The sequence below is a fragment of the Pseudophryne corroboree genome, chromosome 6 (genome assembly GCF_028390025.1).
Source record: "Pseudophryne corroboree isolate aPseCor3 chromosome 6, aPseCor3.hap2, whole genome shotgun sequence".
Lineage (NCBI taxonomy): Eukaryota > Metazoa > Chordata > Amphibia > Anura > Myobatrachidae > Pseudophryne > Pseudophryne corroboree.
Window position 1 is genome coordinate 197,057,438 of NC_086449.1, and position 15,630 is coordinate 197,073,067.

Below are 15,630 nucleotides of genomic sequence, written 5' to 3' on the forward strand. Positions count from 1 at the left end.
GCGGCAAGGCTCCGGTGACCATCCAGGCTGTACCTGTGATCGTCCCTCTGGAGCTGATGTCCAGTAGCCAAGAAGCCAATCCATCCTGCACGCAGGTGAGTTCACTTCTTCTCCCCTAAGTCCCTCGTTGCAGTGATCCTGTTGCCAGCAGGACTCACTGTAAAATAAAAAACCTAAGCTAAACTTTCCTAAGCAGCTCTTTAGGAGAGCCACCTAGATTGCACCCTTCTCGGCCGGGCACAAAAATCTAACTGGCTTGGAGGAGGGTCATAGGGGGAGGAGCCAGTGCACACCACCTGATCCTAAAGCTTTACTTTTTGTGCCCTGTCTCCTGCGGAGCCGCTATTCCCCATGGTCCTTTCAGGAACCCCAGCATCCACTAGGACGATAGAGAAAAATTGCTGTGGTTTGCTGCCAGGGCTGCTTCATAAGCCCCCTTGCGGGTTGCGGTATGCTCTAGATCAGAGGTTCTCAAACTCGGTCCTCGGGGGCCCACACAGTGCATGTTTTGCAGGTCTCCTCACAGAATCGCAAGTGAAATAATTAGCTCCACCTGTGGACCTTTTAAAATGTGTCAGTGAGTAATTAATACACCTGTGCACCTGCTGGGTTACCTGCAAAACATGCACTGTGTGGGCTCCCGAGGACCGAATTTGAGAACCTCTGCTCTAGATAATAGGCTTGGCCTAGCACCTCCGCCCGAGCTCTGTATGTAACTGCTTCTGTATCTTTGCCACTGTCCATATTAGGGGAAACAGTACTTAGAGGTGACGTTGATTGCCCCATTTTTCACCCTCTGGGGTATGGACAAATACCTCGACAAGACCATGCCCCCGAAACAGTCCAACACTTCCTATAAGGGGAGAAAGGGGAAAGAGCCCCTCCCTAAATCAGGTCCACCCTCCCCGGTTGGAACCACCTAATTTGCCCAGTGACAAAACCCCTCCTCTAACGGCTAAAGAGATTTCTGATTTTCTCATGCCCTTACTTGATAGGCGATTTGACGACCTTCAGGCCCGCTTAGAATCGGGCCTGGCTCGCATAGACTCTCATGCAACGCGTCTTACCGCATTGGAAACGAGACTGGGAGACACTGAGGACCTGGTCCAATCCTGTCAGGCGGGGATAGCTTCCCAGCATACCTATATACAGCAACTGCAGGATAAAGTCGAGGACCTGGAGAATAGATCTCGTAGAAATAACCTTCGATTTATAGGTGTTCCGGAGTCCTTGATGGGCCAGGCCCTCTCCTCATATCTTTCTGTAGACCTCCCAAACTCGTTGGGAATTATAGACGATATGGAAATCCCACATCTCGAAAGAGTCCATAGGTTGGGTGCGATGCAGGATGGAGCGCGGCAGCGCTCGCGCCCGGTCATTGCTCGCTACCTTGATTATAGAGCCAAAGAACAGGTTCTCTCAGCCTACCGTGAAACTAGAGACCTGTTGGTCAAAGGTCACAAAATCTTGATATTCCAAGACTTCTCAGTTGCAGTGGCTCAGAAACGAAAGGAATTCTCTGAAGTTTGCTCCTATTTACATAGTAAAAACATCAGGTTTGCTCTGTTGTACCCAGCTAAATTACGGGTCACAGAGAACGGTAATCAAGTGTTTTACACGGACCCGGAAGTGGCGAGATCTCGTTTTCTGACTCATAAATCCCCATCAAAATCACCTGATGGATAGGGTGTTGGTCGGGAGGGAACAACGGGTTGATTGTATCGGGAACTCCTGCCTCGGGCGGATATGTGCTAGCCATTGATTGGCGTAGTCTTCAGTTTATAGATAATATAGTACCATACTATAAGTGTTCACCTTAATAATTTAATATTTATTTCGTTGGATTTTTGTGTGCGCACCACTGTACCCAGTTGGTGCCCACTATGGTTTTGGAAGTTGAGTAAATGTTGGAAAAAGGAGTTATGAGTCATCATGGTTCATTATTGTTGTTTCACACATTAAGACTGTGTTATAGATTTTATGTCATGCTGGTGTTTGTATGGTTAAAATTGCTGATGTCCTGGCGACCTTAGTGTGGGAGGGGGGCCGCCGCTGTCCGCCTGAATTTATTGATTACCAGTCAAGTTTCACATTGCCCTGAGGGGATTGGGTAGCCATGCCGTCTGTAGTTCCTTCCTCAGATGAGGTACTACCCCCGAAGCCGATACAATTCATTTCCTGGAATGTAGGGGGACTTAACTCCCCAATCAAGCGACGACGTGTGACCGCACACCTCAAACGTTTCCACCCAGATGTTATTTTCTTACAGGAGACCCACTGGCTGGTGGGGGAGGAAAATGTCCTGAAGGCACCATGGCTTAGCCCCTGTATAGCTGCCCCCTTTCGAACGAAGACCAGAGGGGTAGCGATACTTTTTCAGAAAAACCTACCTGTTACTATCCTGTCAGAAATCATAGATCCCGAAGGCAGGTATATCATTATGGACATAGAGCTTTTTCATACCAAATACACACTTGTCAATTTATACGCCCCCAATGTCAATACACATACATTTATTCAGGACATTGCCCACATTCTTTTAAGCAGAACTAACTACTCCTTGATAGTGGGGGGGGACTATAACATGGTGGACGACCCCACAGTTGACAGATCACCAAGTGTGCCGAGAACTACTGACTCCCAGAGCAGGCATCTACTGGCCTTTCGAGACTCACTGGACCTCTCTGACCCATGGAGATTGCTGCACCCGACTGACAGGACACATACCCATTTGTCGCTAGCACATGGAACCTTGTCTCGTATTGACAGGTTTTTAATAGCTGATGACTTAGTATCCCAGATCGCGGGGGTAGACATACTCGATATATTGATCTCTGATCAAGCCCCCATCACGCTAGCGCTGGCCCATCCCCATATGCACCCGACAGATCGTATTTGGCGGTTCCCGCAATATTTGCCAAATTCAGAGGATTTTAAATCATACCTAACCTATCATTGGACCAATTACATTGATGACAACATAGAATATTGGGACAAGCCCGAAATTTTCTGGAATGCCTCAAAGGCAGTGATGAGGGGTCATATTATTAGTTATGTCTCTCGGAAGAAAAGAGACTCTAAATTGGAATACACAACGTTAAAAGCTACTATGTCCAGGACCTTCCAAACATATACTGCTAACCCTACAGAGACTACTCTTGACGAATACAAACAGGCCAGGCGCCTACTTGAAACCTACTTAGCCACCCAAGCGAAACATTCCTTAGACTACACCAAAAATAAATTCTACAGATGGGGCAATAAGGCTGGTAGATTATTGGCGGTCATCTCTAGACCTCCCCAAAAACGTCATGTTATAACTACCATACATCACCCCAGGACCGGTCGGGTTATCACAAAGTCGCAGGAAATAGTAGAACAATTCCATTCCTACTTTCAGTCCTTGTTCCAATCGACACAAATAGACACTGAAACACAAACACAGTTGCTCACGGATGACGTGCTGCCCCCTCTGACCAGAGACCAGAGAGAAGCCCTTATGGGTCCAATAACGGCGGAGGAAATTAACGCCGCCATCTCTAATTTGCCCAATGGTTAGTCCCCGGGCCCAGATGGTTTGTCGGGTGATTATTACCGCATGTTACAGGCCCAAATTGTCCCCTCTTTACTGGAACTGTTTCATGAAATACACGAACGGAGTTCCCTGTCCCCGCTTTTTAATGAAGCTTTTATTACACTTATCCCTAAACCTGGCAGGGACTCTAATTTCCTCTCCTCTTACAGACCAATTAGTCTCCTAAATGTAGATTACAAACTTTTAGCTAAGATTATGGCAACGAGACTCCAATCCATCCATCCTGATATTCTCACCACGACACAAATGGGTTTTGTGACTGGCAGACATGCGGTTAAGGCGATCCGCATGGCACTGGCGGCGGTGGCGGCATCCCAGTCTCCCTGCACAGACTCTAACATGCTTCTTAGCCTCGACGCCAATAAGGCTTTCGACATGGTACTATGGCCACACTTATTTACTGTGTTGGAGAAAAGGGGGTTTGATGTGAGTTTTATTAACTATATACGATATATCTACAGCACTCCATCCGCCTCGCTCCTAATTAACGGGATCAGAGGTCAACGGTTTTTCTTGGAAAGGGGAACCCGTCAGGGATGCCCTTTATCACCCCTCCTATTTAACTTGGCCCTTGACCCACTGCTTAAAACATTGCAGGATTGGTCTGTTTTTAGAGGGATAAAAGTGGGTAGTCAGGAAATTAAACTCTCAGCCTTCGCTGACGACATCCTCCTTTATATTTCGGACCCCGAATGTTCCCTAGCTCAGATCATGGACAGGATTACTTCATTTGGCCGCATATCGGGTTTTAGTATTAATATGGACAAATCGAAGGCCCTGTTGTTGTGCGGCGCTGTGACATGTCCAACTTGGGCCACACGTTTCCCCTTTCCTTGGGTGTCCACATATATCACATACTTGGGTATTAGTGTCCCACGTTATAATTTCAGAACTCTATAAAATCACTCAGGCTTTCAGTCAATGGCAAAAAAACTAAAGCACTTAAGTATCAACCCTCTTCCATCATTACAAATTCTCTTTCAAGATAATGGATATTTGTCTTTGTTGAGTACTCGCAAGCAAGATTCCAACTGTGGTGAGTACTGTGCATCAGGTAAGCTAACCCCCAGGTTCCTTCCTTTATGCAGGATGAGATCATTTTGGGTGTTTATCTAGAACAGTCTAAAATGCATGCATAGGAGGAGGCTCTGAGGGACTACCTGGGTATGGATACATGGGAATAGTGTTGTTGTCTAATGATGCAATAATGTCTGAAAAAGTATTCCATCTTGAAAATAATCATAAAGTCCTGCATTGATAGTACAGGATTACTGTGCGGAGGCTGCAAGATCTATTAGCTTACCTCACTTCACAGTTTGGAAATGGGGACCATCCATTGTACCTGGTGGCTTTGCATAACTGTGCTGTGTTATTGGCTGTTATTAGTCTCACTCATGGGATCTGTAATGGGATACATAATGGTAAAGAAAGAAATAACATCATTTTGAGAAGTTGGAGCAGATAGCAGCAACTATCACAGGCTTACTCCTGTCCATCTTCACCTCATCCCGGCCTTCTAATACAGCAGATTTAATCTATCATCTCGTATATGTATGGAACCAGTATATAAATTCTGCTCACGCAATCATATACTACATGCACAAGCAAAAAACCAAGCACTATCCACTACCGAGGCCAGTCCACAATCAGCCAATCAGAAGCAGATAACTAGTTCTGGTAACTGGCATCCTCAGCAGTTTGTGGGCAGGATGTACTAAGCATCGCATCCGCGATTCCGTACATCCCGCCACTTACCGTGGACATACTAATGGCATATGTACATACATATGCGATTAGTATTGCAAAGGACAGCTCACCTGATAAGAGCTGCCCTCTGCAATGTTGGGACTTCTTGGTTTAGAACCCATGAGTCTCTCTGCGCATGCGCAGAGGGATGCGGCGCCCACATGGGGAGCTGGGAGAGATCCGATTGGATACCTCTTAGGGGAAATAACTAAAAGAAGTGCACACAGAGGGCATTACCCACCGGCTCCATCGCATTCTGGAGCTTGGTACATGAGAAAATGCAGTAAAAACACTAAAAAATTCCTACCTTCCTACCTCTGTCTGTATGTCTGTCTTTGCCCAGTTTTGTTCTATAATTGTTGTTCTAATTGTAAAGCGCAACGGAATATGCTGCGCTATATAAGAAACTGCTAATAAATAAATAAATAAAATAATATAAAATAAGATTTTTTTACACATTTTAGCCTTTAGTACATCCCACCCTACGGTATATCTGCACCACTTCTCAGGCATCTGCAAGTGATACCGAGGAACCATAACAGGTATATTTACGTGCATCCTGAGCATACTTCATTATTGCGGGTATCCCCCAAATATGGCTGTTTTCAGGGAATTTCTCCCAGCGTCCTTTTGCTGAAAATGCCCCTAAGTGAGAGCAAGGGAAACACTAGAGCCAGAGACTGGCACTGTAGGGGTGAAAGGACAGGAGTCAAAGGGACATATTCTAGCAAAAGAGAGTGTCACCTCTAGTGACTACCATTGCAACATTGCAAGCAGCTGCCTTTAGGTGTACATGGAAGGATGTACTATCGCCGCCCATCGTCAGGATGCTAAGCGCATATGTACTTACGTATGTGCTTAGCATTGCCAATGACAGCTCTTACGATAAGAGCTGTCCTTCACGATCCCCAGCGTCCCCCTGACTTCCGGGTTTCGGCCCCGTGTCATTCTGCGCATGTGCAGAATAACGGAGGCGGCCGCGGAGCATGCTGGGAGGGATCCCTCACACTAGCGCTGCGGAAAGAAGCCCATAGGCTTCTATGGGGTATTGCCAGTAAAAGCTGGTGAACCCCTCCGCGGTGCTGACCCGGCGGCTGGTGCTTTGTACATTTGGAAAATGCGGTAAACGGAGGTTTACCGCATTTTTCATTTAGTACATCTCACCTACTGTACCAAAGAGCTGGGCTTGACAGTAAACTTATATGTGGCAGGGGACCTGTTCACTTTAAACCCACCACAGCCTGAGATAAACTGAGCTAGCCTGAGTGTAGGAGGATGCACCTAAACTGCGCTGCCAATGAACAGACTTTTCTTAAAAGCTTAATTTTAAGAAATCTCATTGCAAGAAGAAAAAAAAAAAAGATATTGTGAAGAACTGGTGACAGCTGAAAGGGATGGATAAGCACTATGGGAGATATAGTTGGGAAAATAACTAGCTGAGATTCCGTACAGAAAATTGTGTTGCGTCTAAGGTTGCCCTTCTCTGACATGGCACCATAAGAACACTGACTGTGTGCAGCGCTATACTAAGTACCCTGAGAAAGTATAAGACTTCATGACAGTGAGTGAAATGTATTGCAGAAATAAGAAGCAGACCCTACTCATTTACTGCATCGGGGGGTGCCCATAATACAGGAGCTGTGAGTGCTTAATAGTCCCCTTTTATATATACCTGCATCTGCTCTTTTATATGCCCTTGCCTCTACAAAATAGAGATGTATGTATATATGAAAGGAAAAGCATGGCAGTTAGTAACAAAATAGAAAGCGAAGGGGAGAACAGCAGCACTTTCCATCCACATTATCTTTATAGGGTGTATTGTTCCGACCCAGCTGCTGATTGGTCTCTAGATTCTCAAATACCAGAGGACAATAAAGTGCTAAATTCTGCTTATAGTTATACACACTTTTAATGCACATTCTCTCTCTGCTTATATGACTCCTGTCTGTATACTCAAGGGAGATGCATGTGTTCTACCTTTATGCTGTATTTACTCTTCAGCAAATCAAAGTCGTACGCAGGAGGGAAAGTATTATAAAACAGGGTATATTAATGCGCTCACAGCTGGTAGCAGCATCTTTATAGAGCAATGACTCTGTAATGTGATACAGCTGAATTGGCCAGAGAATGCAGGACAGCTTGTATGGAAAACAGCCCCTGCTTATGCTTATCAGTATGGCTTATTCATTCGCAGGGCCTAATTAATCATCAGTTGCAGTTGTGTGAAATTCGTACAACTACAACGCTTTCCACTAACATGCGGCCGTCCAGCACAGGGCAAGGTCGCCCCGCCTGCCCCCCCCCCCCCCCCCTTCCTGCTAAAATGTGAGCGCTTCACTAGAGTCCCCTCCCCCTCGGAGGACTAAGACTGCGTTCGAACGCAATTTAAGTCCTCGCGCATGCATGCAGTGGCGTGCGCGCATGTGCAGAAGTACTTAAATCAACAAATATCAATTTTGCACTTCTCCATAGCATGCTGATTCGGCGCCACAAATCAATGAAAGCAAACACCAAAACCCCAATATCCTATAGATGAAACACACCCACTTTCTTCCTGAAGTAATATGCAAATGATGGGGGTGCTGCATTAGAGCCTGATTCTGCGTGTGTCAGTAGGGGTGCTTGTTTTGGACAGATCTCTTGCGCCCAGCAATGGGCAGATCTAAGTAGCAATATGAATGGTGATACTTGCAGCTGTGGATGGAAAAACATTGGGAGGTGTGGTTTGATGCCCTAGAGATACTTGATTTAGCATAAGACAGTAAATGTGGCTTGCATGACATCACGCAATTGTGTCTGACTCAGAATCAGGCCCATGACTGAGCAGGGGATGGCCATGGCAGTGGCACAGAAGTAGGGAGGCTTTGAAAACTAATCTCAGACCAACTACAAATAGACCAACTACAAACATTGGCGATGAACATCTACCCATTTATGTGCATCTTGCAGGTGTTCACACTGCAAAGCAAAAGCAAAGCAAAAGCTCTAGGAATAGGTGCATAGAATTATGGGTGATGCGTGGTTACACACATTTCAATCACATCTACACTTATCAGAGCCAGATTATCACTTCATAGGGCTCTAGGCAAGATATAGTTTCGGGATCCTCATCACCTCTGATCCGCTCCTCCCCTAAAAATGTTTGTAATTAAACTGCAGCTGAAGGCAAAGCTTAAAAAGCATCTCCTCCATTACAAATGGGGAAAAAATATACAAATCCGGTAGATGTCCGACTTAAACCTCTGGGTATAGGCCCACTTGGCTTTTACACCATTTTTTATATATAAAACATATACGTGTATCAGTGAAGTGACCAATCTACAACGTTGAAATAATTTTGTCACCTGAACCAATCAGTTATACATTTCCATCTATATTATGTATTTATTTATTAATTAACAGTTTTTTATATAGCACAGCATATTCGGCATGTTCTATGTGCCCCTCCTGCCTTTCTGTGCTCCTATCTCTGTCCCTCATGCCTGCCTCTCTGTGCCTCTATCTGTATCCCCTTTGCCTCTCTGTGCCCCATTGTGCCTCTATCTGTACCTCATGCCTGCCTCTCTGTGCATCCTTCTGCCTGCCTCTCTGTGCATCCTTCTGCCTGCCTTTCTGTGCCTCTATCTGCTCCCCCCCCCGTCTCTCTGTGCCTCTATCTGCTATCCTTCTGACTCTCTGTAGCTCTATCTGCTCCCCCTCTTCCTGCCTCTGTGCCCTCTGCATCTGTTCCTCCTCCGTGCCTCTATCTGTGCCTTTCATGCTCTCTGAGCCTCTGTCTGTGCCCCTTCTGCCACATTGTGCCTGTCTATGTGCCAGATTTCCTATCTATATCCTCTCCCTGTTTTCTAGACTTTCTTATTAATCTCCCCTGTGCTCTCACCCATGACCAACCCCCCCCCCCCCCCCCCCCCGGCATTTGCCGCTGGTTAGGCGCAACTTTATTCTGCTCACCTGCTTTAGTAGGTTCTGCAGCCTGTGCATTATCTCCTCCCCAAGTCTGCTGCTTCGGTTTGTGCCTCCACAGCCATGGTCTCCTAACATTGATGTCCCGCTGATCAGTTAATGACGCACCTCCGGTCTGTCACGAACCTGGGTTGAGAGAGTCGGGAACGCACAAATTCTTCAGATGATTAAGAAGAAGAACTGTAGTTGGGTCGAAATAGAGGCGGCCGAATGTAGGTCTTCCTCATGCGGGATTAATAGAACATAAGTTTGTGAATGATGCTGAAGAACACGGAATAAAAGATGTCTTGTGAATGACACTGAAGAACTCTGAATGAAAGATGACTTGTGAACGATACTGAAGAACACTGAATGAAAGATGACTTGTGAACGATACTGAAGAACACTGAATGAAAGATGACTTGTGAACGATGCTGAAGAACATTGAATGAAAGATGACTTATGAACGATGATGAAGAACACTGAATGAAAGTTGACTTGTGAACAATGCTGAAGAACTCTGAATGAAAGACGACTTGTGAACGATGCTGAAAAACTCTGAATGAAAGACGACTTGTGAACGATGCTGAAGAACACGGAATTAAAGATAACTTGTGAACGATGCTGAAGAACACTGAAGTCTGTGAGCCAAGAGGCACGCGGGATGCTGGAAGCACTGGAGCCTGCGAGCTGTGAAACACACTGTATGGAGGAAGCACTGGAGTATCTGAATACACTGCAGGCTGGAAGCACTGGAGTCTCTGAACACACTGCAGGCTGGAAGCACTGGGACTCTGCGAGCTGTGAAACACTATATGCAGGAAGCACTGGAGTCTCTGAATACACTGCAGGCTGGAAGCACTGGGACTCTGAGAGTAGCGAGACATGAGCCTGGAAGGAGGCTTTGCAGTGACTAAACTCAGGCGCCGTGGCTTTACCCGGCACCTCCTTTTGAACTTCCCGCCTTAATCTCATTGGCGGAGGGGTGAGATTACGTCACCAGCTCCCTCGCCAACATGGGCTTAGACATGGCAGCGACCATGGAGCGGGGAACCGCTGACGGCAGCGCTACCCACACACCGGGACCTAGTCGCCGGCGGGGAGAGAGGACGCCCCGGGGACCAGGACATGTGGCAGGGTAAGTGCGGCGACCACCGCTGTGCGGCCATGACAGTACCCCCTCTTCTGGGAGTGGCCCCTGGACACTTTCCTGGTTTGGTTTGGTGCTTGGAGTGAAAGATCCGCACGAGTCGAGGGACAGAGACATCCGAAGCCTTCAACCAACTTCTCTCCTCAGGTCCATAACCTTTCCATTCCACCAGATACTGCAGATTCTTGTGATAGTAACGAGAATCGAGAATACTCTGGACTTCAAATTCCGTTCCATCTTCGGTCTCCCCTGGAGCTGATCTGGGAGAGTCTGAATGGAAACTATTTAGAATGAGTGGACGGATAAGAGAGTTCGGTATTCATAAGTGAGAGGGCAAACCCAATTTGCAGACTGCAGGATTCAGGACTTACAGTACAGGGTAAGGACCGATGAACCTCGGAGCAAATTTCATAGTAGGTACCTTGAGACAAAGGTTGCGGGTGGAAAGCCATACCCTGTCACCAACCTTGTATTGAGGAGCTGCTCGTCGTCTTGTCCACGAAAAGTTTACATCCGATGGAGACCTTTTTGGGGTTGGCATGAACTTTACGCCAGATGCGACTGAAGTGCTGCAGAGTGGAGGTCACGGCAGGAACATTTTCCGTAGGACAAGTCGATAATTACGGAACTCGTGGATGGAATCCATAATTGATGAAAAATGGGGTCTCCCCAGTGGAGGTATGATACTGATGCTTATGGGCGAATTCTTCCCAGGGCAATAACTCCGCCCAGTTGTCCTGTGAGGGAGAAAGATAAATGCGGAGGAAAGTCTGTAAATCCTGGTTGACTCTTTCGGTCTGTCCGTTGGATTGTGGGTGATAGGCAGAAGAAAACTTGAGTTTTATTTGTAGAGCAGAACAGAGAGCTCTCCAGAATCTCGCAGTGAACTGAATCCCTTGATTGAAAACCACCTACTGAGGTAATCCGTGTAGCCGAAATTGTTCCTGGATAAATAATTGAGCCAGTTTGGGAGCCATTGGGCGACCTGACAAAGGAACAAAATGTGCCATTTCCGAAAAGCGATCAACGATCACCCAGATGATGTTATAACCATTGGAAGGAGGCAACTCGGTGATAAAGTCCATAGAGATATGGGACTAGGGTCTTCTAGGAATGGACAAAGGATGACGCAGTCCAGCAGGAGGGAGTCGAGGAATCTTGTGTTGAGTACATTGAGGGCAGAAGCTCACATAATCTTGTATATCTATTCTCATAGTGGACCACCAATAAGATCTACGTAAGAATTCCAAAAAATTTTGGGCTCCAGGGTGACCGGAGAACTTGGAGATATGGGCCCAGTGAAGCAATTACGGTCGGAGTTCAGCTGGAACGGACATCCTCCCAGGAGGAGGACCAAGAGAGGTGGGAGCTGCGGAAATGGAAACAGGACTGAGAATTAAACTTTTTTCAACGGAATTATCTTCATCGGAGGCAGTTAGGGAGCGAGACAGGGCGTCAGCTTTAGCATTGAGAGTCCCGGCCCGGTACTTAATGACAAATGAAAACCGAGTGAAAAAGAGTGCCCCTCTAGCTTGACGGGGATTCAAACATTGGGCGGTCTTGATGTATAACAAGTTCTTGTGGTCGGTGTAGATGGTAATTGGATGTTTAGCACCTTCCAATAAATATCTCCACTCCTCCAAGGCAGATTTTATTGACAAAAGTTCCTGATCTCCAATGGTATAATTACGTTCAGCAGGTGAAAACTTTAGAGAGTGGAAACCACATGGATGCAACTTCCCGTCAGAAGAGTACTGTGAGAGGACAGCTCCAACACCGACTGAGGAGGCATCGACTTCCAAGAAAAACGGTTTCTCAAATTTTGGCTGCTGGAGCACAGGAGCAGACATAAAGGCCGATTTCAACAGGGCAAATGCATCTATGGCTTCGGGAGGCCACGAACTCGGGTTGGAACCTTTCTTGCTCAGACCAGTAATGAGTTCTGCTATGGTGGAAAACCCTTTTATCAACTTCCTGTAATAATTTGCGAAGCCCAGGAATCTTTGCACCGCTTTCAAGAAGAGAGGTTGAGTCCAATCCCGGATGACTTTAAGCTTTTCCGGATCCATGCGAAGTTCTGTGCCAGAGATGACATATCCGAGGAAAGGAATTGATGGAACTTCAAAGTTACACTTGGAGATCTTGCCATACAGATGGTTCCTATGCAGTCGGTGAAGAACAGTAATTCTTTGACCTGCATCCTATGTTCTGCAAGATTCCTGGAAAAGATTAGAATATCTTCCAAGTAAACCATTACGCTCTGGTATAGCATGTCTCAAAAGATCTCGTTCACAAATCACTGGAAGATGGCAGGAGCATTGCTGACGCCAAACGGCATTACCAAATACTCGTAATGCCCATCCTTGGTATTAAAAGCGTTCTTCCACTCGTCCCCCTGTCTGATGCGTATGAGGTTATAGGCTCCCTCAAGTCAAGCTTCGTGAAAACGTGGCTCCTCGAACCTTGTCAATTGCTCTGTGATCAATGGCAACGGGTATCTATTCTTGATGGTGATATCATTCAACCCACGATAATACATGGTCTTAGCCCCCCGTCCGTTTCACGAAAAAGAAACCAGCTCCAGCCGGGGAGGTAGAGGGATGAATGAACCCTTTTTGAAGATTTGATTTAATATAATCTGACATGGCTTGAGTCTCCGGTAACAAAATAAAACAAGTACATCATCATCATCTGCAAAACATAGTAAATATCAAGTGATATATATCAAAGTGATAAAAATATTACCTAGTAAACAGAAGTTCAAATTTGTCAGATGTAAATTGTCCATCACATATTGACAGAGAGAGATAGAACAATATATCTTAATTGCAATACAGGTTGAGTATCCCATATCCAAAATGCTTCAGACCAAACTATTTTGGATATCGTATTTTTCCGTATTTTGGAATAATTGCATACCATAATGAGATATAATGGTGATGGGACCCAAGTCTAAGCACAGAATGCGTGTATGTAGAGCAATAGATGTATAGGCGCTAACTCTAGAAAATATATATAGGATGGAAACTTCCCTTAATTATTGTATACCCATTGTGTTCTCAGCTGCAATTTTAAGTATCGCTACTCTAATACTTTCAACTCGGAGACCCGCTATGGAGTGCGAGACTTCTTCATACTAACCCTCAAGCAATTAAAAATGTACACACCAAATGAATTCGGGGATCATTCGAGTTGAGTCCGGCAGAAAACAGTCTTGAGAAAGGACCATAGAGGAATTATACATCGCCTTGATATACAATAATTAAGGGAAGTTTCCATCCTATATATATTTTCTAGAGTTAGCGCCTATACATCTATTGCTCTACATACACACAATTTCAGTACCAGGGGTTTTGGAGGGATTCCCCTATCTGCAAATAGAGACGGGCTGCTAACAGAAAGCGCATATTAGGACAACCCAACACTTTTACATAAGCACAGAATGCATTTATGTTTCATACACAGTACAACTTATACACACAGCCTGAAGGTAATTTTATACAATATTTTTAATAACTTTGTGCATTAAACAAAGTTTGCGTACATTGAGCCATCAGCAAACAAAGCTTTTACTATTTCAGTCTTAATCAAAATAATCTGTATTTCGGAATATTTGGATATGGGATACTGAACCTGTAGTAGTAAAAGCAGCTGGTATAAGAAAGCAAAAAAAATACAAAAATAAGGGTATAGTAAATAAAGCCCCCCACCGTGTATATCACAGGTCAATTAGTCTAAGGGTCTACTGATGAAATGGTTCCTCTACCCAGACTGTATAGGCACCACCTGTGCCATTTCTGATGACACTTTGGCAATGAATCACGACTCTTATAAATAGTGCTCGTGTTTGGCAACACCATTGACTAACGGTCTCCATTTATATACATCTGGGTAGTATAGCGTACAGTGATAAATTACCAGATAGTGAGTTTCTTCTAGGTCTAGACCAAACAGACAAATCTTAGAGTTCAACTGGGGAAGAGAAAGGACAGTTGACCTAATGTCCTCTTATACCTCAGACCAAAAGGAAAACACTACTGGACACACTCACAACAAATGCAAAAAAACAGCATTATCAGTATTACATTTTGGGAAAGTAGCATCAGACTGCACATACTAGCCTGTCGTAGTGGAGTGCAATACACCCTATGTAAAACATAAAAAAATATGTGCCAATAATGAGCACATGGGGTGGTGAACTTAATAGACCCTAAAATTTGTAACCAATGCTCAACAGAAAAAAGACTTTATATCAGCCTCCTATGGTGGCCAATCCCGGGATCGGTGGGATCCCGGGATTTAGAGCCAAAAGCGGGCGGGATTCAATCCTGGGATTGGAAGCTCCAATCCCGGCGATTGAGGGATCAGCGTTGAGCGTCCACAGGACGCTTAGATGCTGCCCGGATATCTTCTTCTGGCTCCCCAGCGCAGCGTGAAAGGTCACGCTGCGCCGTCACACGCCAATGGGAGCCGCCAGGAGAGAGCGGAGGATGTTCCCCACCCGCCTGCCCCAGGTATATGGTGAGTTATCTGTGCGGGGCAGGCAGGCGGCCACATAGTTAAAAGCCAATTCCGGGTATCCCGGGATTGGCCATTTTTCAATCCCGATACCTGGGATTTAAAAAATGACCCGGGATTGGCTTCCCCATAGCCTCCCATTTAAGCTTAAGAGAATCCAGCAGGCCCAGGAGTAGTCTGGTACTAAGGTTGGCATAAAGATATTTGGCTCCTGGAGGGAAGATTCACAACTAATAATTTAATAGGAGAATGTGATAAGGAAGGAGGGGAGCTACGAAATTGGGACTGTACTGCATGACCTAGTTGTAGATACCTGTCTTGGGGAGATCAAATTTGTTACATATCTCAAGGAAGGATTTAAAAACACCCCCTTCCCCAAATAACTGACCCAAAGGCGTAATTCCTTTCAACAACCAAACATTATCGGAGGAAAGTTTAAATAATTCAGAAGAGGAGGTATTAAACCAAAAAGGGGAGTCTTCGTCAAAATCTGACCAGTCAAATAAAGTATGGGCATAACGCCTGACCTGAAAGGCTTGCCGTAATATAGAAGGAAGACCTGAACAGACATAAAAGAAAGAAGAAATTGCAAAGGAGAGAGAACCCCACCCGCTCGGCAAAGAAGCCCAATTAATGCATCTATTGAATTTGTGCCGGTTCTTCCAACAGTTTGAAAAAC

At 45.5% G+C, this 15,630-nt stretch overlaps 1 long non-coding RNA gene across 1 annotated transcript in view; it reads right to left on the bottom strand.

The window, feature by feature from the left end:
• The window catches only part of LOC134935126 (uncharacterized), a 332,446-nt gene that overhangs the window by 249,785 nt on the left and 67,031 nt on the right, over nt 1-15,630 (bottom strand). Inside the window, exon 2 of the long non-coding RNA XR_010179919.1 lies at nt 4,899-4,996. This is a non-coding gene — a long non-coding RNA (uncharacterized LOC134935126). The remainder of the gene's footprint in view (nt 1-4,898; nt 4,997-15,630) is intronic.